Source organism: Topomyia yanbarensis, chromosome 1, assembly GCF_030247195.1.
Source record: "Topomyia yanbarensis strain Yona2022 chromosome 1, ASM3024719v1, whole genome shotgun sequence".
Classification (NCBI taxonomy): domain Eukaryota; kingdom Metazoa; phylum Arthropoda; class Insecta; order Diptera; family Culicidae; genus Topomyia; species Topomyia yanbarensis.
This window is the reverse complement of record NC_080670.1, coordinates 64,154,351-64,181,449: the sequence shown is the minus strand read 5'-3', so window position 1 is coordinate 64,181,449 and position 27,099 is coordinate 64,154,351. Positions and strand designations below refer to the sequence as shown.

At 41.3% G+C, this 27,099-nt stretch overlaps 1 protein-coding gene and 1 long non-coding RNA gene across 2 annotated transcripts in view; both read left to right on the top strand.

Annotated features, from left to right (window-relative positions):
* LOC131677810 (uncharacterized) overlaps nucleotides 1-27,099 on the top strand; it is a 190,274-nt gene that overhangs the window by 3,014 nt on the left and 160,161 nt on the right. The gene's annotated exons all lie outside the window — the stretch shown is intronic.
* LOC131677812 (uncharacterized) lies at nucleotides 1,637-3,412 on the top strand. The gene is made up of 3 exons (XR_009303428.1): nucleotides 1,637-1,757; nucleotides 2,821-3,196; nucleotides 3,276-3,412. It is a non-coding gene; the product is annotated as an uncharacterized LOC131677812 (long non-coding RNA).

Genomic DNA, 27,099 nt, shown 5'->3' with positions numbered 1-27,099 from the left:
ATGACCGTGTTTTTTTCGAAAGCATTTTTCGTTAAACCTTATGACAATATAACAAAGAATTTATTCCTATGTGCTTTTAGTGGGTAGAAACTAACAAAATGCTTACGCCCAATTTGCATCCCAGTCGTGATTTCGCCCTTCAGCAACCACCATTTGCGGAAGGGCTAAACCGGGTAGGGCTGGGTAAATGGGCGAGCTTGACAGTATACTTTTTATTAGGGCTCAGCAAATGGGCGCATAGAAACCCAATGTAAAAAAAAAGGGCGCGTGAGTCTTTTCTTCAAATTTCATGAAAATATCGCAATATTCGAATGTTTATGTGCAACAACTATCGAGTAGACATGATCATAGTAGATATTGCTTATCATTTATATAACAGAACCGCCGTTTATTCTTTTATTTGTGAATAATAACCGTACGCCTGCTTCTGTCTAAAAATGTAAGTTTGGCCTTTATATTCCATATGAGAAGAAGGGCCTAAGTCGAAATCTCGAAGAAAATGCATGTTTCGCCGTTTTGTTTTCTTTAATTATACATCGAACTAAAAACCATTTTAACTAATTTTCACCTCACTCTTGTAGTATTTTTGTTACATAATGTCGTAATAGCGAAAACGCAGTTTGTTTACATTTGCGATTTAAGCCCTAATGAAAAATCTATGTCGACTTTTCATCGTGCGCCAATGTTTGATGTTTACTTCAAGGGCCATGCTTAATTTTGCAAGTATAATACTAATACACTCAAAAGTGTCAAATGTTCCCACCTTTCTCTCCATCTTGGGGTAGAAGTATAACCGCTGTCAATTCAGTCGAACTCAGCCACTAAAAAACACAGTAGCGACAGTAGCGCACCTGGCGAAGATGTGCCAACTACCTTCGAAACAGGGATTTTTACACAAGTTGAATGATGAAGATGGACGTCTGTTCTGTGGTTAAACCAATTGGGTTAATCTTAGTACAATAAAATTTAAGCGAGATTAAAAAGACCAGGCAAAATTTGCTGGTATTATATGGAAACGGCGAGATTAAACGGTATAAGCATATATTAACGAGATTTTCAAGACTTGTTAAAACTAGGTGTTTATTAATAAAGCGAGCAATCACATCATGCGTAGTTTTAAATAATGATTACAAAATTTCGTTAGTATTGATCCGGGATTTCCCCTCAAAGTCTTTCACATAGGGATAGATAATTGGTTTTTTTTCCAAAATCACTCGAGAAATATTTATTCACACAGCAAACAAAATTTCATGCTTAGTTTGATTGCACATTTCATACCAAATCAGACTATCAGACAAGTGTGCACACTTAGCTGACGCAAAAGTGCACGATTAACTAAATATATCAAATCGGTTACGGTGCAGAGATTGTTATACATCTAACAACAAATGTACTGAAACTTCCTAGATAAAACAATGCAAACCTGCACTTGCAGTAGTGTGTACACTTATGGGATAGTTCAATTGGGTGTGAAATGTCCAATAATTCTTGTAACGATCCTGCCGTGATTCTAGTGGAAGTGACTTTTAACAGTTTATTGGTCCTTTTCAAATTGCACGTGAGGAAAGATCTTATTCATTCTTGAAATTTTGTGAGTCTCGAATAAGGCACTAATCGCTTAACTGACCATCATTGCTGAACAATAATGGATATTTGATCTTCGCAGCGGATTTGTTCACTTCCAATATAGTGTGCCAGCATTTTTATATGGGAATTGCATTGTACTGAAAAAAAAAGAAGTGAAGATACGAAAATTAGTGAGTTTCGTCCAGTTAGCTATATCTGTTACTATAGGGTTACCAAATGTGCTGAGAGCAAAATAAGGACACACTGAATGTCGACCGCCCCAAACTACCCTCCCCCTTTCAGTATCAGTAGATTATACCCTAACGAAAATGAATTAACAAACGAGTAGTTAATTTTGAAAAACAACTTTAACTATGATTTAATATAATAAAAGAATCAATGTTCGTTTTCATGCACATATTTTTCAGCACCTACTGCTAATTTTCTCCACAAGGCCTACATTATGTGTTTGAAATGACGCGTTTCTTCCTAAATCCGGCATATTTGTTCACATAGCTCGATTGGAATCGTTGGTTTGGGTTCGATTGGAATTTTTAGTTGCAGTCTTCGCGCATCTCAATATGTTTGTTATCTCTGGCCTATACAAAGTTTCAATAGCTTATCGCTCGTCGGCGTCTATTTAAACCAGCCTAGTCGCCTTTTCGTTTACTGGGTATATACGCCTCTCCAGTAAATCCTAGAGCACTCTTGTTAGAGTGTGGCCAACACGAGTTTGACGTATACAAACGAGCAGAAATCTGACGTATTTCTATTATGAATACGTCAAATTTCATGTTCGTTTGGATACGTCATACGTATTACGTCATGGTCTCATGGCCACACACTAACTAGAGTGCTCTAGTAAATCCAGCCCATCCAGCAAGAATACGTGCCGGAGTTCTGGCTGGCTTCTGTCGGAATTTTGGTTTATCCGCCGCTACTTACTGCAGTGAAAAACACTAACTCAAACAAATTTGTTAAATTGGTCAATATCAACATTGTAAAAGTAGCCATATTTATTGACAAAAAACTCGTTGGAAAGAAGTGACCAATGAAAATGATTGAATAGTTTAATTCTCTCGTAATAAATTTGATCTGAAAGATTTCAAATATGGCTACCACGGCTTGAGACTAAAATAAGGACATTTTAAGCAAAATAAGGACGCTTTTCAAAATCGTCGAAAATAAGGACATGTCCTTTAAAATAAGGACGGTTGGTAACCCTAGTTACTATTACCAGTACTATTGTCCTAGGTTCTAATCATCTTGTCACAGCAGCTCTGACACTCGTGATGATGTTACAAATCAAGCTTCGAATATTTTGGCACCTGCATGCCTGTTGCTTGCAATGAGTTTTTTTTACAGAGCCATGATAACTAATTAGTTACTGACTTTCGGTTAGTGGACTATCTCTTGCAGCAGTTGAGTACTTTCCACTCCTCTACCGTGGTGTAATGCCTTGTAATTCGTTTGCTGCGAATGGAACACGGTTTCCATGTGGCCGAAATTTTCGTCCAAGTAAAAGCGCTACATATTTGATTATGGTCGCTAATTCTAAACGTGACGCGACTTCTTCGTTTGTTCAGCAAGAGGAATCCATACTGGACAGTTTGCTTATGTACTAATCGAGGTACTAATGACCTAGTATCCAAATTTTGAATAAATAACTAATAGTATTTTTTTTTTCTTTTATACTTACAACTGCCAAGCGTAATTGTGAAAGTCGTACAGTACGAGCAGAATACAATCCGTGCAATCGTAAGATACTGTTCAGCACGAAAAAGGTGTTGGGAAACCGGCGGAACAGTTTACACAGCGGAAAGTCCAAACCGGAAAGAAACCGAGCTAAGGACTTGCGCTACGGCAGAAGAAAAGTAAACGCGTCAATAAACGAACTTTATTGGAAGACGGTTGGATGTGGAATGACATGGAATAAATTGCTTACATCACTGAGCTTGTTAGTTTTTCTTCTCTCCTTTACTCGTGGCCGTCAGTAGAGGCAGCCCAAAGTATTCAGTGGCGGCGGGTGAAAATATCGCCCCCACCAACACTCCTCCTCGATGTTTTCATCCTGCTTCAGTAGACGGAATCTCATCGACCGTGCCATGAAACGTTCAATTGATGCAAACAGTTATCTTTGCCGCGTAGTCAGCTTGGTTGTTCTGCAAACGGTATCCGTAACACTTGTTAGACTCCATCCAATAATCGAAATTTTCGTCCTCGCAGTCAAAATACTCTTCATCACGTTCTGATGTTTCCGTGTGTGACATCGTATCTTCTGTGGTCTTTGTTACATTCTTCATTAACAGCTCCTCCTGACTCCGAACATGATCGTTCTTCACTCCGACATCCGGTAGATCTAATTTTTCCGGACAAATAACTTTTTCATTCCAAGCAAACTTGCAGCTTTGTGGACACTTGGTATGATTTTTCGACATCTTCGCCCCTACTATATTTATTTCGAACAAATTTTCTCGTAGCTCTCCAACGGCTACTACCTTTCCTCTCGGATCAACTATGTTGCACCTCGATTCTCTAAACTCCACCTTGTATCCTTTTTGCAACAGTGTGTGAACGGAAAGTAGTCCACTGTATAAGCCCGGTATATACAAAATGTCCTTGATCAAAATATTCTTCGTATTTCCATCGCCATCAATACACTGAATTGGTCCCTCGCCAATACCAGCAGACTTCGCAACAGAGCCATCGGCCAATAATACATCGAATTTAACAGTCTGATCCAGCTTACTGAAAAACTGCCTATCATTGGTCATGTGACTCGAACAGCCACTGTCAATGAACCAACGACCTTTCTGTCGATACTTTCTGACTGCAAAACACACCAAATTCTCCTTTGCCTGCTTGGCTTCAGCGGCACATCCTTCATCGTCCTTCTGCTGCTGCTTGAATAGACGGCAGTTTCGACGGAAATGTCCCGGTTTTTGACAATAGAAGCAAACTTTCTCCTCCTGTCTCTTCACCACTGACTACCTTGCACTTTCGCCGGTACCGAAATTGGAACTCACCGATCGCTCCGCACGTCTCTGCCATTCATCGAGCAATTTCTGTTTGACGATCTCCATTGTCAAATCTGCATCATTTCGGCTCTCCAATGCAGTTACCAATCCATCGCAAGAGTCTGGGAGACTCCGTAGAGCCACAGCAATTTTCAAGGATGAATCCAACTCTTGCCCCGCACACTCCAGGCGGTCGAAAAGCTCTTCCAACTCAAGAAGATGTTTTTCCATTTCCGGTCCTTCAGAACGTCCGTCGACCAGATTTAAACTGCAAATTCGCTTTAAAAGCGACACACGTGATGTCATGGTAGCCTTCTCGTGATACTCTCTCAATTTGTTCCAAGCATCCTGTGCTGATGTTACATCCTTCACCAAATTCATCTGGCTATCCTCTATAAATAATACGATCGTTGCCAGTGCCTTCTGGTTTGCCTTCTTCCAAGCCGAGGTTACTGGATCCGGCTTTAGTTCCTCAACTGCGAACCAATAGTCATCGCGTGTCAACAACATTTGCATCCGCACCTTCCAAGTCGAATAATTGCCGTTGCTGAGAAGCGGAAACGAAACTTTTTCAGCCATGTTTACTTCTTCACGTACCGGTCGTATACGATATTATACTATGCACTGTCGATAACCAAATCACAATTTCACGCAGCGGCCAAATGTGCTGCAGCAAACATCCAGAGAAAAAATAAATCTCACTCGCGTCGAACAAAGCAGCCCGCAAAGCCTATCATGCCACCAGCGTCTGTTTTCAACCAATAGATTCTACTTCTTCTTGGAACTTTTCAGCTTTAAGACAGCAAACTCTTCCGCTCTCACGACGCCTGTACTCACACAGTCAAATCTACGATCCGAACGGGTACCGAACTAGCCACACCAGTAAATGCGTCGAAAACGAAAATTCACGCCAGCAGCAAAGAAAAAACTGTGCCAACCAGACGACTTCGTTCGTTTTCAAAAAACACACAAAATAAACTTTTCTTCTGCACAGTCTGGGCCCATAACCTGTTGGGAAACCGGCGGAACAGGTTACACAGCGGAAAGTTCAAACCGGAAAGAAACCGAGCTAAGGACTTGCGCTACGGTAGAAGAAAAATAAACGCGTCAATAAACGAACTTTATTGGGAAACGGCTAGATGTGGAATGACATGGAAGAAATTTTTTTTTTTCATAAAACGTTTATTTGACACGGCGTTTGCAAAAGCTTTTTCACGCCGGGGTTTTTTTTATATAACATGTTACAAAAGTTCTTAAGTCTATCACGTTATAATAAAAGTTCACTTTCTAATGCTAACACTGAGGATAATCATCATTTTGAATATTTTTATTTATACTATATTTTCTTGAATTCCATTGTAAACCTATTGATAGTTTTTCTGTAATCTTTGTTTATTTTTTTTCTTTATTTATATCGTTTTATCTAACTGCGAAGAAATCTAATTTGTTTGTGGGTAGCAAGGGAAAAAACTAGAAACATTGTGGGGATAATTATATTTGAATATTTATTGTTTTCAGGAAATGATAAATATGGCCCATATATGTGAGATCTCGTAAAGCGAGGATATCACGAACAGGTACATAGGGTGGTTTTCTTCTGGCTCGTAAGGAGTCTATTAATTGGGATCTGGCTTCACGATATTCAGTGTAAGACCAAACAACATGTTCAATGTCTTCGTAACCCTCTCCGCAAGCACATTGATTATCTTCTGCGATCCCAATACGGCGGAGATGCGCATTCAACGTATAATGGTTGGACATGAGTCTAGACATCACACGAATGAAGTTTCGACTTACATCCAACCCTTTGAACCATGCCTTCGTTGATACTTTAGGGATAATTGAGTGCAACCACCGTCCCAGATCTCCATTGTCCCATGATGTTTGCCAACTAGTAAGCGTCCTCTGATGAGAAGCGCTATAAAATTCATTGAAGGCAATAGGTCTTTCATAGATGTCACCGTCCAGCGCCCCTATTTTGGCTAAATTATCCGCTCTCTCATTACCCGGTATGGAGCAATGAGCGGGAATCCACACTAAGGTAATTTGATAAGATTTATTTGTTAATTTAGTTAAGTATCCTCGTATCTTCTTCAAAAAGAACGGAGCGTGATTGTCAAGCTTTAATGAGCGTAGTGCCTTAATTGTGCTGAGGCTATCTGTGAGGATGAAATAATGGCTCGGAAGTAAAGTATCAATAATTTCCAGACTATAGTGAACTGCTGCTAGTTCGGCTGTGTAAACAGAGGCAGGCTCTGCAAGCTTGAAAGATATCGAGGTGTTATTGTTGAAAATACCAAAGCCATTCGGTATTCGTGACCCATCAGTGTAGAACATTTTATGGCAGTCAAGATGTTGGTATTTACTTATGAATATTTTAGGGATCTCCAGAGAGCGCTAGTGATCCGGGATTCCACGAATTTCCTCTTGCATGGACGTGTCGAAAAATAAAGTGGAATCGGGAGTATCTAGTATGTTAACACATGTCATAACATAACTAGAAGGCGTTATTTCTTGTGACATGTGATTGAAGTACACTGTCATGAATCTGGTTTGGGATTGAAGCTCGACAAGTCTTTCGAAATTTTCAATTACAAGTGTATTCATAACCTCACATCGTATAAGTAAACGAGAGGAGAGATCCCAGAATCGATCTTTTAAGGAAAAAACTCCCGCTAGTACTTCAAGACTCATCGTATGTGTCGATTGCATGGAACCTAAGGCGATTCGTAAACAACGATACTGTATTCGTTCCAATTTAATAATGTGAGTGCTTGCAGCTGAACGGAAACAGAAGCACCCATATTCCATTACTGAAAGTATCGTTGTTTGATACAATCTTATCACGTCACTTGGATGAGCACCCCACCAAGATCCGGTTATTGTTCGGAGAAAATTTATCCTTTGTTGGCACTTCTTTATTAGATACCTAATTTGGCCTCCCCATGTACCTTTAGAATCGAACCAAATTCCGAGATATTTAAAGGTCATGACTTGGGCTATCGTTCTACCAACCAACTGAAGCTGAAGCTGAGCTGGACAAAAACCTTGTGGAAGGCCCATGTAATTTATTCTGAATGTTGCCAAATCGCCATATGAAAAATGCATGTGCTTTTCTGACAATAAGTTGTATAAATAATTATTTAATATTGGTGAAAGACCACATTGATGTAGTTTCTCTGAGAGAACATCAATGGAAACAGAGTCGAATGCTCCTTTTATGTCTAAGAACACAGACGCCATTTGTTCTTTTTTGCGTAAGCTGGTTGGATTTCTGACGAAAGTAGCGCCAGACAATCATTCGTTCCCTTTCCCCTCCGAAAACCAAACTGGGTATCTGATAGCAAGCCTCAACCCAATTGTCAAGACGTCGTAGGATATTTTTTTCCAACAATAGGGATCTTTAATTTGGAAAAATTGTGCCAATTTTTCATATGTGTTGATAGCAGGTGTCCTTACGAATGCACTCGTATCATTCTTAAACCTTAATTATTCTTTTCTGATTTTTAAATTAAAAAAAACCAAATTAAATTCAACCAACAAACTGACAGTTGTCCCACTAAATGACGTATCTGCAAATATCTCGTTCGCCTCATTGTTAACCGGGACAACACCCCACACAGCATGATCTGGTACTTTGTCAATCCGCTAGCAGCCTGCCATCCCAAGTTTCATCTGCAAACTATGGTAGATCTGATAAGGCAACCTATGGAGTCGTGCAAGTCGCATGGGTTTGGATGTGTTATTGTCCTAAAAGGAAACAGACTAAAAAATGTTTTTTTCGATAGTTTCGGGCCTAAAAATTTAATAAGAACTGAGATATTAACTCACGGTACTAATCTGCATCAGAATATGCCTTAACCCGCACACTCCTAAAGATCCCTATTTCCTGATGCAGGATAGCATTGCAATCGGTCGATACGAGTTATGGTCGGAGGCTGGTTTTCCTGGTTTTGGAATGGCGATAACTCTCACTTGTCTCCAGTCGTGCGGGACTATGTTCTGCTCAAGAAGCTTATTGAATAAATTCAACAAGCGTCTTTTTGCTAGGTCAGGCAGATTCTTCACCAAGTTGAATTTAATTCTGTCTGGACCCGGAGCATTATTGTTGCATGAGAGGAGTGCAATTGAAAATTCCATCATTGTCAAAGGCGAATCTATGGAATCGTTACTTGTGGGAGCATCGCGAATGATTTTCTGCGCAGGAGCAGAATCTGGACAAACTTTCTTGGCAAAATTAAATATCCAGCGATTCGAAAAATCTTCGCTTTCATTAGTTACGTTTCGATTCCTCATTCTTCTGGCTGTGTTCCAAAGAGTACTCATTGATGTTTCTCTTGACAAGCCATCTGTTTCGGTAGGCAAATGGAACTATATTCTTGCAGCAGTTCGTTTGAATCAGCTCAAACTGAAAAAATATTTAATGTTTTTTATATAAGTATTTAGAACATTATTCGCGGATACCCTAAACTTACAAAATTTAGTTCCTTTTTATGACGAACAACGTGCTAGAGCCCTCAATACTTCTGCCTACGCTTTCTGTTCAATAAGTAAGGTTTGTAAGTATCTGGCATTACGTATGAAAGGGGTCTCACTTACTTGATAATTCCTTCATGTAATTCACCGTTAAAGACTTAAATTCACTGAATATTTTATTAAATATATAACTTTTGTATGTAATATAAAGAACAACCGCTGTGAAAAATGCTTTACTCCTCCTTTTTAATCTTCCTCTTCTTCCCTTATCTGTCAGCCAATTCAAGGTTTATCGCGCCCAGGTAAGCCAGAATTGCTGCTGCCCAGTGGTTTTAACACTTCCCCGGCCCGTAAAACTTCTCCAGCCTCAGTACCTGGTGAAGATTTACCCTTACACATTATCTCGATCGTCGCAAGCTTAGTCACTGGTCTTCTGTAGACTCCACCAACTGTACGAACCATCGCCTGCCGCACACGTCCATCTTTGCCAGTGATGACCCGATCGACCTGCCCACGTACCCATCCGTTCCGATTGTGGTCGTCAGTGATGAACACGAGATCGCCTACCTTTAGCGGTTTGCTGTCTTCAAGCCATTTTGTGGCTCGATTCAGTGAGGGAAGGTATTCCTTAAGCCATCGTCTCCACAGCTCATCCGAAATGTATTGTGACCGTCTATAGGTGCTCCGTAGAGCCTCGGCTTGACTGGTTGGTCCGAGATGGGGTTCCATTAGTTCCGTAGCAACACCTCGTACAAAATGGTTTAGTGTAATGGCTTCGGCATCCGAGGATTCCTGCGATACATATACTAGTGGCCTACAGTTTACTATTTCTTCGGACTCAGCAATCACGGTTAGTAGCACTTCGTCGTTCATCCTATGCCCCACACTTAATGTTGCTATAGTTAACTTGACGGTACGCACCATACGTTCCCAAATGCCTCCCATATGAGGGGCAGATGGGGGATTGAAACTCCATCGTTTTCTGGCATTTGTGAATACGTTTGCACAGGACGTACCAATACGTCGAATTTGCTCTTGCAATTCTTTGTTTGCAGCCTTCAGATTCGTCCCGTTATCCGAAAAGATCGCAATTGGTGGCCCTCTACGCATCACAAATCTCCGGATGGCCATAATGCACGAGTCAGTGTTCAGCTTGTATGACACCTCTAAATGAATGGCGCGTACAGTAAGACACGTAAAGAGCACTATCCACCTCTTCTCAACGCGTCGTCCAACGGTGACTTCTACTGGACCGAAGTAATCGATCCCAACGTAGCTAAATGGCTTGAGAAATGGTGTGAGACGCTCTACTGGAAGTGGTGCCATTCTAGGAAATTGAGGCCGACATTTGTTAATTTTACACCATTGACATCTCGTCATAGCTTTTGCCACGCACGCCCGTAAGTTCGGAATGTAAAACCTTTGCCGAATTTCATTAAACACCGTCTCTTTGTTGGCATGGCTATATAGACGATGGTAGTATTCCAACAGACGATAAGTTACTTCATGCGTCTTTGGAAGAATGATAGGATACCTTGCGTCATATGGTATGAAATCTGCACTTTTCGTTCGCCCTTCCATTCGCAGTACTCCAAATTCGTCTAAAAAAGGCGATGAGCGATAAATTTCGCTTGATTTCTCGATCGGCATCCATTTCTCCTTCGGCAGCTCACGGTTTTTTAAGAGTATTCCCATCTCACAAGCAAAGCCTTCACGTTGGGCAATCTTCCAGAGTACAATTTCAGCTAACGCGAACTCTTCCTGCTTTAATGGAACGGTATCAGAAAACACCGGCTGCAAAACTAGTCTTCGCACGTTCTCCGGCACATCCGGAATAGCTTCGATGAGCAGCTGACAAGCCTTGCGGCGGCAATTGGAGATAAAGCGGTAAACACAGCATATAGTGCGTAGCAGCACATTCCAGCGAGATATACGAGTGGCATCTACAAGTGGTTCATCGACTAACTCCGTGTGAAACATGTGACATATACGCAATTCTTCCATCGTATTTGGTGGTGGTAGATTTTGCTTTGGCCATTTGTCTTCCGAAAGATACATTAGTTGTACTCCATTAAACCAGAATCCATCTGATTCCAGACAAGGCCCCTTACCCCATTTGGTCAGGATATCAGCGATGTTCGCCTTCGAGGGTAACCAGCGCCATTCGTCGATTTTAGTCTCCTGTAAAATTTCTCCAATTCTAAAGGCAACAAAAGGTTTGTATTTTTTCTGATCCGACCGGATCCACGATAAAACGTTCACGGAGTCGGTCCACAGCACACGTTTCTTCACCTTCAACTCATGATTCGATTCGACGATATTGCGCAAGCGTGCTCCTAGGACGGCCCCTTGCAATTCCATGCGAGGAATGGACAACTGTTTCAAAGGAGCGACTTTCGTTTTCGCCATGACCAACGAGCAACGTGGACCTTCCGATGTCATAACTCGAAAGTAGGCAGCACCACCATATGCTTGTTCGCTGGCATCAACGAACACGTGTAGTTGGAGTGTGTCATAAGCTTCAGGAGGGGCTCCACGTAAGTAGCAGCGAGGAATCCTTACATTCTCGATGACTGGGAGCACGGTCTTCCATCGGGACCAGCCTGCAAAACATTCGTCGTCCATTTCTTGATCCCAGTTGCAACCAGTACGCCACAGATTTTGTAGTAAAATCTTACCGTGAACGGTGAACGGTGCTAATAGCCCAAGCGGATCAAACCAGCTCATTACGCAACGAAGAGCAATGCGTTTTGTTGGGCGTCTGTCGTCTCTGACATACGGAAGTAATTCATCACGGAAACTGATTGAAAAAACGAAAACATCCTCTATCGGTCGCCATACTATCCCCAACACTCGCTCGTTCAAACCGTCTTTACCAACGTACAGCGGAATCTTCTCTTCACTCTCTGTTTCCCCCAATGCTTGCAATAAAGTTGCTGAGTTCGAGACCCAATTGCGAATAGTAAACCCGGCCTGAGCGTGCACGTCTCGAACCTGCTTTGCTCGTTCTATCGCCTCTTCGACTGTATCGGCACTGTCAAGGTAATCGTCGACGTAGTGTCGACGAACTATAGCCTTGGCTGCAATGGGAAACCGATCAGCGTGTTGAGATGCATTCAGATTCTTTATGTATTGGGCAGATGCGGGAGAGCAAGCTGCGCCGAAGGTAGCCATGTCCATTATATAAACGTCCGGCAGAGCTAAAGGATTTGCCCGAAATAAAAAGCGCTGCGCGTGTTTATCTGCCTCCCTGATTCGAATTTGGTGATACATTTCACGTATATCCGCTCCAAACGCAACTGATCGTTCTCGAAATTGTTGAATTATGTTGATGGCAATGATGTTAGCAGATCAGGTCCAGGTAAAAGCATTGAATTTAGCGATGTACCTTTCACTTGAGCCGCCGCATCCCAAACGATGCGCACTTTACCAGGCTTCTTCGGGTGAAGAACCACACTCAGGGGCAGATACCAGATTCTTTTAGAGTCTGCCAACAATAACTCTTCTGTCGTAGCCTTGTGGGCATAGCGTTTTGCCTGATAATCCTCTATATGTTGTCTAAAAATTCTGTGGAGTGAAGGATCCTTCTTGAGGCGCCGCTCGAGGCCGATGAGTCGGCTCAGAGCCATGTTGTAGCTATCTGGTAGTTTAAAATCGTCCTGTTTCCAAAGAAGGCCTGTCTCGAATTGACCATCAACGCGCACAGTCGTACTATGCAGAAGTTCTCTAGCTCGACGATCAGCTTCGGATTCCGGTAACTGGTTCACGGTAATTGCAGCTTCTTCCACTGAGAAATACTCTCGCATCAAGTCGTGTAACTGTTGGTTCGTGTGTCCATAATGACAGCCAAGAAACTCCCTTATAGGTGTATTTCCTCGCGGTCCATAAATCGTCCAACCTAGCTGCGACCTAACTGCGATCGGTTCGTTGATCTTTCCTAAGCGAGACTCGATAGGAGCCAACAAGTGAATGTTGTTGAGACCTATGAGAACTTTAGGTTCGTCACCGACATGTTCAGCTACATACAAACCATTTAAGTGGGGATAGTGACTGACGATCTCTTCGAAGTTAATCTTCTGTTTTGGTAGATACAGTTTCTTCACCGTTCGAGCTTCATTCAATTCCATTCGATTTCGTCCATTATATTCTGATACCTGCAGCGACAAGTACATCGACGCATTTTCCTGGCGGACGATGTTGCCGGTCCACTGCAATGTTAACGGCTGCGGTGTACCGATAGCTCCCAGTTCCTCAATGAGACCTTCCTCCACAAGCGTCATAGATGATCCCTCGTTTAAGTAAGCGAGTGTGGATACTGATGTTTGTCGGTAATAAAGCGTGATTGGGACAATCCTAAAGATCACCGAACGTTTTTCTGTATCGTGAGCATGATGCTGCCCCGCGGTAAATTTTGTTTGCTTCCATGCTATCTGTTCTACTGGCTGATCATGACGAATCAACGGATGGTGATGGTAACGGCAATTTCCTACATTACACGTGCTTTTAAATTTACACCATCCTTCATGATCGTTCAGACATCGTTCGCACAGATTATACTGGTCCTTCAACCGCAAACGCTCCTTGCTGCTCAGACGACGGAACTCATCGCAATTCCTGACACGGTAACCCTCCTTCTTACAAACACGGCAGGACACTGGCGGACGTGGTTTTACGCTGAGGTCGCTACCACTACTGTGAACGTGTACGAATCCCTTGTCCTTTGCCTTCATTTTTTCGCCCTTGTTCAGAAAATGAGTTCTTGAATCGACAATAAGAGTGACTTCACTGGTTTCCGAGACGATTTTGGCAGTGAAGTCAGCAAAGGTGCGAAGTGTTACGCGATCCGAAAAGCATTTGAATTGTACCCATTCTCTTTTTGTAGCAGCCGGAAGTTTATCGACCAGTTCCTGGATTAGAACCGGGTTTACGAGGTGGTCCTGAAGATCGGCTGCTTCCAAATGGTCGCACAATTCTTGGACTGCCATTCCGAAAGGGATGAATGTTTCGAGGCGCTCTGCTTTGGGCGCATTGGTTTTTCTGACCTTTGTTAGCAATGCGTGAATCAGCTTCTCAGGCCTTCCGTAGAGCATGCGAAGTGTCTGAATTTCCTGCGGAACCGATCTTGGCAGTAACAGTCGGCTGCGTACAGATTCCATTGCGGGGCCCTTGAGACACTCCTGTAAACGCACGAGGTTTTCCATGTGACTGAATCCGCATGCCTCCGTAGAGTTGACAAAGCTACTGTAGAAAAGAGGCCATTCCTCAATCTTTCCACTAAACGTTGGCAGCTTCTTCGATAGGATCTGCCGGGCAGCGTGATGAGATTTCGTTAGTCCCGTCCTGTGTTCAATAGGCACATTCGGCCCTTGATCAATAGGCACACTCTTTATACTCGACACAGAAGCGCATTCTTCCTCGGATCCTTGGACGAAGCTGTATGTCGCGCTGCCGTTTGGAAATTCATCATTGTCGACTAGCGATGAGCGCGGAATATTGTTAAAATTTCGTGGATTAGCCAACGGTATAGGATCTCGCTTCGGAGTCCCCTGGTCCTTCAGTTCCTGTCGCTTAGTAGAATATAACTAATGCCATCAACAATTTTTTTTCTCCGGGATTCAATTGGGAGAACTTGTTGCGTCCGAGCCAATCAAACACCGTTTGGCAACTGTCTTGGTTGTTGTCATTGGCAAGAAGATCGCCACCGACAGCGCCTTCGTCGGCTCCCAATTCCGTTGCCAACATTTCAAACCGGTCTCGCTGGAATTTCTCTCGCAATATGCGCTGCTGACGTTGAAACCCAATTTCTTCGTCTAACCGCCTCTGCAACATGTCTCTTTCCTGTGCTAGAATTTTTTCTTGCAGCTCCTTTTCCTGCTGGAATTTCTTCTGCGCTAAAATTTTTTCTATCTCTAACTGTTTCTCCCGGATCCGTTTATCTTCCTCCAGCTCCCTCTCCTTGGCAGCGAGCTCTTCTTCCATTCGACGGATTTCCAAATGCAATCGCGAAACAGATCTTTTGCTAGTAACTGATGCTACTGATTTGTTGTCGTCTTCTACGATAGGCGGCATCATAAGGCCGGTATTCGAGCCTGCAGCAGCCTGATTCAATCCGATGCCCATCGTTGGGGTTGGATTCGTGTGATCTTGCGCCAGAGGTAAGGCGGATGTCGGTGGAGCTGGTGGATACGTATTACCAGTCCTTTTCCCCTTTTTCTCCCTCTTCTTTGCGCATTTATCACACACAAACTCGCGGTTCTCTACTCCGGGCGATTCACCTACACAGTTGAAATGAAACCAAGATTGGCAGTCGTCACATGCCACCATGTGGTCGTCATCAGACCGATCGCATTTGGTACAGCTTCCCATCTCTGAGTGAGGTTAAATTTTTTTTAGAATGTTTCGGTAGGCAAATGGAACTATATTCTTGCAGCAGTTCGTTTGAATCAGCTCAAACTGAAAAAATATTTGATGTTTTTTATATAAGTATTTAGAACATTATTCGCGGATACTCTAAACTTACAAAATTTAGTTCCTTTTTATGACGAACAACGTGCTAGAGCCCTCAATACTTCTGCCTATGCTTTCTGTTCAATAAGTAAGGTTTGTAAGTATCTGGCATTACGTATGAAAGGGGTCTCACTTACTTGATAATTCCTTCATGTAATGCACCGTTAAAGATTTAAATTCACTGAATATTTAATTAAATATATAACTTTTGTATGTAATATAAAGAACAACCGCTGTGAAAAATGCTTTACTCCTCCTTTTTAATCTTCCTCTTCTTCCCTTATCTGTCAGCCAATTCAAGGTTTATCGCGCCCAGGTAAGCCAGAATTGCTGCTGCCCAGTGGTTTTAACACCATCAACGAAATGTCTCCAATAACTAGACTTTTTGGCACGACGGAGACTGTCAAATTTGTTTTGTAAAATCGAATAATTTTCAAAATTTGCACGTGTACACCCTTTCCGTTTCATAATTTCTTTGTAAGCAACTTATTTAGCTTCATATGCATCCGAGCACTCTTTGTCCCACCAGGGATTAGGAGGCCGGCTGTTCATTATCATGTCAGGATTGCATTTCGTTTGGGTTTGTTCTGCTGCTTCAATAATCAAACCCGCTAGAAATTCATATTCTTCGGTAGGTGGTAGCTCTTCCGTCGAAACAAGAGAAGTGGAAATTAAAGATTGGTATTTTTCCAATCAATATTTCGTGTCAAGTCATAAGGGACATTGATTGAATTCGTGAGGCCTAATTCACTGTTAATTGAAATAACGACTGGCAAATGATCGCTACCGTGAGGATCAGGTACAACCTTCCACGTGCAATCTAACCGAAGTGATGTCGAGCATACAGATAGATCTAATGCACTTGGTCGTGCGGGTGGTCTGGGAATGCGTGTTGCTTCGCCTGTATTTAAAACTGTCATATTGAGCTCGTCACAAACATTGTATATCAAAGAGGATCGATTAACATTGAAGAGGTAACCCCACAATACTCCGTGCGAGTTGAAGTCTCCCAGTATCAGCCGCGGAGCAGCCATGGATTCCACTACCTCAAAAATCTGACGTTGTCCAATTTGAGCTTTGGGAGGTATATATATTGAAGCGATAGACATGTCTTTGCCTTTAATATTCGTTTGGACAGCTACAGCCTCAATGCCCGCAAACAAGGGGATGTTAATTGTATAGAAAGAATAGCACTGTTTAATTCCTAGAAGCACTCCTCCATACGGGGTGTCTCGGTCTAGGCGAATAATGTTGAAATCATTCAAGTTGAAATTAATGTTTGAGGTAAGCCATGTTTCACACAAAGCAAAAGCATCGCATTTCAAATTATGCTGCAAAATTTTTAAGGAGTCAATTTTAGGTATGACACTTCTGCAATTCCACTGTAAAACAGTGATGGAATCTTTCATTGGAGGAGGTGAATTACCCATTGAAAGATACAATCGCTGCAAGGATGGGGCATTGAGCAATCAGCTGCTCTAAAAATGTTCTAATTGTTGGGAGGAAAGCTGAAAGTATACTTTTTAGTGGTTCAGAAATATTGAATGCTTTGAAAATCCAATCAACAATTTCAGAAAATTTCCATAAACCTATCCCCGGTTGAGGCTCGGAGGAAGTTGAAGTTTTATTATTTCCAGTAATGGTGTTCTGTTTGGATTGTACATTACCAAAATCGGGAGGGACTGGCTTCGGTATTGCATCGGAGTTCTTTAGCTTTGGCCGCAATTTATTTGTTGGAGGAGAAATTTTAAGGCCCTTGCTTGGCAGTTTGGGAAAAGAGGATTGTTTTCTTTTCCTGGATCCTCTAGGTAAAACAAATGATGTACCTTCGGACGCTTCGTCAGAGTCAGACTCTTTCGGCAATAGAATAGCGTATCTGTTTTCTGGGACCGTGGGTTCAGGAGTAGCATTTTTCAGTATTTCTGCATAAGAGCGCTTAGATCTCTCCTTCAAGGATCGTTTAATTTTCTCCTCCCGCAATTTATATATGGGACATGCAAGGAGCTCGTGTGAAGTTTCTCCGCAATGAAAACATTTTTCTAAGTTTTTATTGCATGTATCCTCTTGATGAGGCCCCCCACATTTGCCACACCGTACCTTATTGGAACAGTAAGTGGCTGTGTGGCCAAGCTGTTTACAATTGAGGCAATTCATCACACGAGGGATGAAAAGGCGAACGGGGAGACGAATTTTATTAATAAGAACATGGCTAGGCAAAGCAGACCCAGCGAAAGTTACACGAAATGAATAGGATGGTCGGTAAACTTTTTTCTCTTCTTCATGTGATACTGAGTACAATTGCTTACAATCGAGTATTTTTACCTTATTAAGCAGGACGTTCTTGAAACAACCAACACCATGCTTAAGTATATCCTCGGCAGTGAGGCTGGGTTCGGAGATGACTCCATCGCATTCTATATCGCGCGAAAGTATATAAACTTTATATTCACGCGTGAAGAGTTTGCAGGCTACTATCTCGTTAGCTTGTCTAATGTTATCAATGCTAACTCGAAGTTTGGCTTTATTTACTTTCACGATCTCTGTTACAGCAGAAAATCGTGAAGTCAGATCCCGTGCAATTTGCACAAGGTTTAATGGCTTTCCTTTCCGCCTGAAGAAAACCTGCCAAGGTCCAGAAGTCCCTTGGGGGTATAATTTTATTCTAAGGGGAGTTGAGGGAGGGGGATCAGAAGAATTTTGCTGTTGTGAAATGAAGGATTCCATCTCACTATCCTCCATCTCGCCTACCATACACAGTAAGTTAATTAAATACTAACACTAGCAAAATTATATTAAAATCTACCTGTCCTTCGAAGAGTTGCAGATTCACGCTGTCTCCTTCTGTCACACGCTCGGGTTGAACACAGCGCAACCACCACTACCAAGATGGAGCCGCTGTTTACCTGTGGGTCCAGGGGTATTTCTTTACTACGCAGTGTGGCTAGGTACACAAATACACAAAAGCCCGTTTCTGCACTAGCACAGATGAATAAGTGATGATGAAGCGAGACGCTTCACCAACAAGATGCAGCTCTGTCGCACATAGCGCCGACTGTATGCAGCGTAACCACTACCACCACCAAGGTGGGGCCTCCGTCCAGAGGTATTCCCCTACTACACAGCGTGGCTAGGTACACAAATACTCAAAATCCCGTATCTGCACTAATACGGATGAATGAATGATGATGAAGCGAGCCGCTTCACCAACCAGATGCAGGTCTGTCTCACTCCGTCGCAAGCGCCGGTTGTATGCAGCGCAACCACTATTACCACCAAGGTGGGGCGCCGCTCACCTGAGACTTCGTTGCCTTCGCACCAACACTCGCATATCGCGTGGTACCACCACCAAACGACCGCTCTCGCAGCCAACTTCTAGCCTATTCACGGCTTGCACAGCCTTGGTTGCTACAACCAATCAGCAAACACAACCTTTCAAGGCGAAGGCTAAAACTGTTATGACATGGAATAAATTGCTTACATCACTGTGCTTATTAGTTTTTCTTCTCTCCTTTACTCGTGGCCGTCAGTAGAGTCAGCCCAAAGTATTCAGTGGCGGCGGGTGAAATTATCGCCCCCACCAACAAAAGGTACACAAATTGAGACGGTTCAATAGCTTGCATGTTATCCATTTATACACTTTACTTGTCGTTATTTCTAAGCAGCATAAACCGAGCAAGCTGACTGACAGGAAAAATCATACTCCAGCAGCCGAATCCCGGTGGGAAAATGTCTTTGAAGAGAAGAAATTTTGTAAGAGATTTTATTATTTGTCTTATTATGCAATTCTCGTACAGTTCGCTAAGACATTTTTTGACACTTGAGAAAGAAAAAGACAAATTTAATCTTTTCGAGATTTTTGTGGTAGAGAATCAATAAAAGAAAAATTTCATTGGTGTTATTTTATCGGATTACAATGGAGCAATTAATTATGTCGTATTATTTAGCAAAACAAAAATGACACAAGCGAAAGAAGAAAATAAGATTGATTCGACACCGTCGGTTTTTGAGAGATATTAGCAACCCATTTGAAATATCGGACGGTAATTTTGAGAAACTGTTCCGCATGCCAAAATGTTTAGCTGAAAGATTAATCGATTTGATGGATCAACCTTTAAATACGATTCCCTTGAAAGACGAGAGAACGACTACAATCCCGATACATTTACAGGTTCTTACTACGTTGAGATATCTTAGCTCAGGTAATTATTTTGTGAAATAGATGGTGAATCCAAACTTAACGTAATGTTCACATTGACATACAATAAATAACATTTTTAATTAGTCTTTACAAAATGACAAAAAACATTCTATCATAATATTCATCATAATCTCACTATCATCATATTTAGGTTCCCATCAAGTTACAGTCGGCCAAGACAACTTGTTGGCGGTTTCACAAACAACGTGTCATCGTATTTTGAGGAACGTAATTGTTGCAATGGATAAACACCTTTTGGGAGAATTTGTTTTTCCAACAAATGATGCTGAGTTAGCTCGAATCAAACAAGCATTCTTCCCGGAGTCATTGGAGCAATTGATTGCACACATGTTGCTATATTGAGTCCTCCGAAACAAGTTGAGCATGTTTATTTGAACAGAAAAGGATATCATTTTAAGAATGTTCAACTAATTTGTAATATGGAACTTCGCATATTTAATGTGAACGCAAGATTCGGAGGATCCACTCGCTTTTATATGGAAGCGTAGTCAGGTGCGTCAATTTTTGAAGCAAAGATACGATAATGGAAGTAGAAACACATATTTGTTGGGAGACGGAGGTTATCCTATCGAGCCATGGCTTCTGGTACCATATTCAAATAGTGTAAGGCAAGCAGAAATTGATTTTAACACAGCTCACAGTAAGGCACGAAACCCTGTCGAACGGTGCAATGGCTGTTTGAAGTCTAGATTCAGATGCATATCGCGCGACTCACTTCTACGATATGAGAAGGACTTCTGTGGACAGATTATTAATTGCTGTGCGATAATTCATAACTTTCTTGTAACCAATAAATATACCGTAGAAGATATATTGAATGATGAAAACCTGAATGGCGTAGATAATAACGTCATTGTAGATGTGGAACAGTTTGGCGGTGATGATGACAATGATAGACTGTTGGATGTAGGAAGAAGAGAAAGGGAAAGCATTGTAAATAACTACTTACAATAATGCGAGAATAAAAAAACCGATTGTATTTCAAATACTTATTTTTCTGCTTTTAGAATTCGAATAGGCAAGTAGTTCACAATGTACAACATACTTCACAATAGTTAATTGCGGTTAATAAACTTCTGTAGGGTTTCGTTGATTGAGTTTAATGCATTAACTTTTTGTTGCTTGAGTGTAAGTTTTTTCTCCTCGAACATTAGCATTTTCTCTTGCAGCTCAAGTTTTCGTTTGAAGTACTCCTTGTCTGTGTGCACGGTTTCAAAGCTTTTGAATATCTGCGGTTCAAAATGCTGCATTCCAGTTTCGGAATATCGCTGACCTCTGGCGAGTTGTCTTCCTCTCGAAGATGTTGCAGCGACTGTTGAATGTGTGGCTGTTTCTTGAATGCCAGATAGAGTTGAAGTTGCAGCTGCATCATAAACCGTGGATGGTGTTACTGGCGGTGCGGAGGTCGTCAACGGTTCAGTTAGACCGCAAGGCATTCCAGTACCACTAGCTTGTATGTTGTTAAATTCTTCTTCAAGAAATTCGACGTTGACATCACTATATTCAATATCCTGCGATTGAACCTGCGTTTCAATGACAGTTTACAAATCAGCTGAGAGAGCCTGAAAGAAAACACACTAAGTGAAAAAGGCAAAGGAACAAATGACAAATATTGTGTTACCGGTTCATTGAAACCACCTCCTGCGTGTTGCCGTCCCCGTCAAGCGTGTCTTTTTGCATGACATCAAGTATCAACGTCTCGTGCTCCGAAAGAATGTCTCGCTTCTTTTTAAGCAATCCATTTTCTCCGCTTTAACGATTTTGGATTGCTAACCACTTGGTTTTCGTTTTCTGGTTGAGGTCTCGCCATGAAAGTTCCCATTGTTCAGGTGTCATTGTAGCACCCCCGAGAGCATTCAATGCGTTGCCCAAATCCTTTCACTTCTGTTTCTGGAATTCTCTTCCCCGCAGTGACTGGAATCTGTTATTAGCGAAGTACAAATTGTCTGCCATATAATCGACTAAGTATTTTTTCTGGTCCATGATAATGTATTTTTTGAGACTGCAAATAACGGTAAATTAATCGTTTGATAATACATATATTAAATTATTCACTTACGCTGTAGTAGGTGCCATTATAAGGAAATATTTTACCCAATTTGCACTTTTCCAATCGTAACCGATGTAAACGAAAATCGGAGCAAGCAAGCATATATGCGAGCTTTTCCGGATAGACTTTTAAATACAGCCTACTATGTCTAGAAAAAATCTGTTGGTCGATTACATATGGAATTACTGTAAAAGACATCTGGCGGAGGATAGTTGAGCTACATTTTCTCTTCGCTGGAAGTTTTCCTTTTCTCTTTCTCTTTGATTTTTCGGAATTCGGTAGGAAGAGAAGATAATCTTTTGAAGAGAAAGACATTTATGAAATTTCTTTTCTTGAAGACATTTTTCAACGATTTCTTATTCGCTCGGAATTCGGCTGCATGCCACTTTTCTAAGCAGGATTAGAAAAGAATGCTACACTAACAAATGCATGTTCTGTTCTTTCACCATATCGTCTCTGACCTCTCCTTCAAATCATTTCAACTCATTTCTCCATATCAATAACAACTATACCCCCTTTTACATTATTTTCAATATTCATTGATTTCATTTTGCTGTTGGAATCAAATGAGATAATAATAAGCTGCGAGTTTTCTTCGTGAGCATGATCTGCGATTCCACCAACCCTTGATTATCGTTTGTCTGGAGAACTTGTTCCTGTACGAAAGAAGCAAATGCCAAATCAATACGGAAGAAAGCTTTTGTGGGTGAAACTTACCGACAGAAAATGTTCAGAGCACCTTGCCGTTGTGTTTGGTGTCCTGTTGTTGCTGTCGAGCGATTTGTGACCAAATCGATCTGAAAGAAATGTGAATTTTTGAGCACGATATTTACGATTATTTCATTAAAATGTACTGATCAAGGTACTGATGGTTTTGAAATTAAAAAAAAAAAAGCTGGCTATGGCTGACACACAAGCTGAACAGTGATTCCTCTGATTTGCGATGCTCCCGCTACTTAGAACTGTGCTGTATACTGTTGCTGTTGTGTGCGCCTCAAGGTGCTGTTGCTGCAAGACGGATACAGGTGTGCACATATTTTTCTGTGTGTGAGTGCGGTTGTCATTTTGCTTTGATGAAGCCGAAAAAACAAGAGGATATGAAGAAGAAAAGCACAAACAGTTGACGTAGCGGGCCCTTCTGTTGCCATAAGTTTTGTTTCGGTACGGTCATAGTTAATTTAATCGTTTTTTTTTTTGAGGTAAATGATGTTTACTTCAAGGGCCCCGGCCGCCATGCTTAATTTTGCAAGTTTAATACTAATACACTCAAAAGTGTCAAATGTTCCCACCTTTCTCATCTTGCTGTTGCTGTATCTGCTGCTGCGGAATCTGGATGATATTCTTGTGCTTTTGTGCTTGTGCAGCTTGTGCTGTTTGTCAATGATCATCTAGTAGCGGTTAATGAATTAACGTCAAATCCTTTGGCAGAACCGCCGTTTGAACGATCGGACGGATGATGGTCTTAATTTGTTGCTGCTGCTGGGAATATCACGGTGTTAAAACAGATATTTTGGTGTACGAAACTGGTAGCGAACAGGATTGGCATTTGACAAAAATGCGTTTTTGTGTCTAGCTACGATTTTACTGAATCACCACTGCAGGTGAGAATTAGGACACCTCCTCTACCAACTGGAAAATGAACCACAAGTCTTTCTGGCTCTAGTTAGCACGCGGCTCATGTGACGCAACCGACTATAATAACTATCGTTTGTGGCGCTATAGCCGAATACTAATTAGAACCAGCCAGAATTATACGTATAAATATTTGGGTACTTACCTTTTCTTATTGATGCGACACAATTTTTTCATTGTTTTTATTCACACGCGTAACTAAGACTACTATGGTAACGGCCTAGGTAACGAATGTTCGAATTTTTTTTCGAACTTTCAACACTTCGAATACAATTATAACCTTTATAGACTATTATAAATAAATATAAGGGGATATTTGTATAAAAGAGTATCACGCCCTCGATTTAACCTTTTCAATTCTGCAATGTTACAAAGCAAAAAAAAATAATCGAGACATTTGAAAAATATACCTGGTATCCCTGGATTCCAAATCAAATGGAACAACCGATTCTGACTCAATCGGTTTCAGAATCGGTTGTTGCATTTGATTTGGAATCCATACTGACTCCATTCAGGATTCCGAATCAAATTCCAAATGGTTTGACCGGGAAAGTGATTTCCCAGTAAACGAAAACCCAGTGAGCAAATTTTCTGGCAGAGATCGCTCTGCTAGATTTCTGTAAGTCTTGGTTTGGCAGCCCTGTCAGATTTCTGCGCGTATCCTCTCGGGTTAGTTGAGCTAGTGCGAACTCGGTTTCGCTTGCGTTTTCTGGCAAATTTTGACAGGAACCAAGCTAAATCCTGGCATAACTCGGACATAAACTGTGCAAAGATCCTGGCAATTCCTATCTGGTAGAATTTAGCACGAATCGAGCAAAAAATCTGACAAAGATGTGGCAGGAAGCGTGCAGAGATCTTGGCCGTACATTTCTGACTCGATTCTGGATAAAAGTGAGCAGCATCGGTTGGTTTAACCGCTTCTGTCAGAAACGGTTGTTGCATTTGAGCGAATTCGTTGCCAGAATTCTCGCACAAATCGCGCAAAATGCTCGCAGAAACTCTGCCAGCATCAATTTTGCTTTGCTCAACTTTTGCTAACTTTCTGCTTGCCACGCAGCTTCCCGGTCAGCGTGGCAGGTACCGCTGTAGTGACCCTACCGATATTAAGGAATTCTATCTGGTCACCCTGATTATGAATACGTCAAATTTCATGTTCGTTTGGATACGTCATACGTATTACGTCATGGTCTCATGGCCACACACTAACCCGGTCAAACCATTCGGAATTTGATTCGGAATCCTGAATGGAGTCAGTATGGATTCCAAATCAAATGCAACAACCGATTCTGAGTCGGAATCGGTTGTTGCATTTGATTTGGAATCCATAATGACTCCATTAAGAAATCCGAACCGGTTCCGAAATGAGTTTAACTGGGAACTAGAGTGCTCTAGTAAATCCAGCCCATCCAGCAAGAATACGTGCCGGAGTTCTGGCTGGCTTCTGTCGGAATTTTGGTTCATCCGCCGCTACTTACTGCAGTGAAAAACACTAAGTCAAACATGAGTTAAATTTGTTAAATTGGTCAATATCAACATTGTAAAAGGAGCCATATTTATTGACAAAAAACTCGTTGGAAAGAAGTGACCAATGAAAATGATTGAATAGTTTAATTCTCGTAATAAATTTGATCTGAAAGATTTCAAATATGTCTACCACGGCTTGAGACTAAAATAAGGACATTTTAAGCAAAATAAGGACGCTTTTCAAAGTCGTCGAATATAAGGACATGTCCTTTAAAATAAGGACGGTTGGTAACCCTACCAATAAAGATATTAGCATTCAAAATAGTTTCGCGAAAGCGTGACATCGATAGCTTTTAGACTTTAGAATGACACACAGCCCTAGGGACCCTACGCTGACTAGGTTGATCACTCTCAAAATGCATAAAAAATTTGCATCTCCATTTTTGTATCAACTTTGTGCTCGCTCGCAGAAAGGTCGATTCAACAAACGATTTATTTTCGTTGATTTTTAAAAATGCATCACAGGTGATCTGCTGAATTACTCAATATCCCAAATTTCCTCAATAATGAATGTTTAATAACCAAAAAATAGCCAATTTCAGCAAAAAAGCAGCTTCATATTTTGGCTGTTTCTAATTTATGAACATGATTTAGTGAAAAAACATTAAATTTTGAGTAATTCACGCCATCTGGACATAAGTATTGCACCTATGCATATTTTGGTTATTCAATATGGTCGCTATATTGAATCTATGTATTTTTTTGTTAAAAAATCGTGCTCTGATTATTCTATATAGTTTATTTATTGTCAAATTTAACTTATAGAAGATAAACTTGCATTAATTTCTATTCTAAAACATCGATACGAAATAGATGGTCCGAATTGGACTAGCGTAGGCGTAACTCGGACCTTTTGGGTACTTCTGCGCGGAAGCGTTTATACACAGTATGGTAAGAGATCGAAGAAAGCCGCATCAGAAGAAATGTGCGCAATTGATCAGGTTTTTAGTAGAAAATAAGTACTTGCTAATCGGTTGACACGATTCAGTAATTAATTTTTCAAATAAATGTGCAATTTGACAATAATATACAATGAAATTGATAAAAAATCTTTAAGTTGGGTGTTCTTATATCGAACGGTGACCAAAATTATTAGAATTGTGTAAAATTGTCGTGTCCACCTGAAAATTTGTTGTTTTTTCAATGACGGCGGGTACACAGGATTTTTTAATGTCGAACAAATAATTGAAATTATGTCAATAAATTGCTTTGCCAGATCTAAATTGTTGGATTATGCTATGTTAACCAAAGGGGGCATTAATGTAACTAACTATTTGGCGGCCACATCCCGGTCAAACCATTCGGAATTTGATTCGGAATCCTGAATGGAGTCAGCACAAAGAACAGACATCCATGATCGAACAAAAATATTTAAAAAACGTGTGTAAACATTTGAATCAATATACGATAAACACTAGCGTCGCCACACCAACCTATCCCAACTATCCGTCAAATCCATTCCGGAACCGGTTCGAAATCCTGAATGGATTCAGGATGGAATCTTACTCAAAGAAAACAACCGATTCCGACTCTATCGGTTAATGCATTTGAGCTGGAATTCATGCTGGAAGTCGGAACCGGTTCCGGACTAGGTTGACTGGATAAAGGAATAACCGCTGTCAATTCTGTCGAATTTAGCCACAAAAAACATGACGATAGTAGCGCACCTGGTTTGGATATCCCAACTACCCTCGAAACCGTTAGAGATTTTGCACAAGTTGAATACTGAAGATGGACGTCTGTTCTCTGTGGAGTGTAACCGAACGTTACAGGAATCAAACTATATTTTTGTCGCGATTTACATTCAATAAAAAAAAACATTCAAGTTGCTTAAGATATACTCAAAACATACACAAAACAAATTGAAAGTACAGCTCAAATACACAGAACAACACCGGTGGGACTAGCTGTTAAAAGGGCCCGATTGGAAAGGGGATCGTCAATGGCCATACCCAGGTCGAATCCTCGGGAACTAGGTAAGAACCGCCATCTAAAATTCGCTATCGTCCAATTTCATACAGGCGAGCGAGTGCGTAAGACGTGTTTTAATTAAAAATCAGTGAGTGACTTAATTAGAGCAACCAACCGTCATCGCCATTCAGGTAATG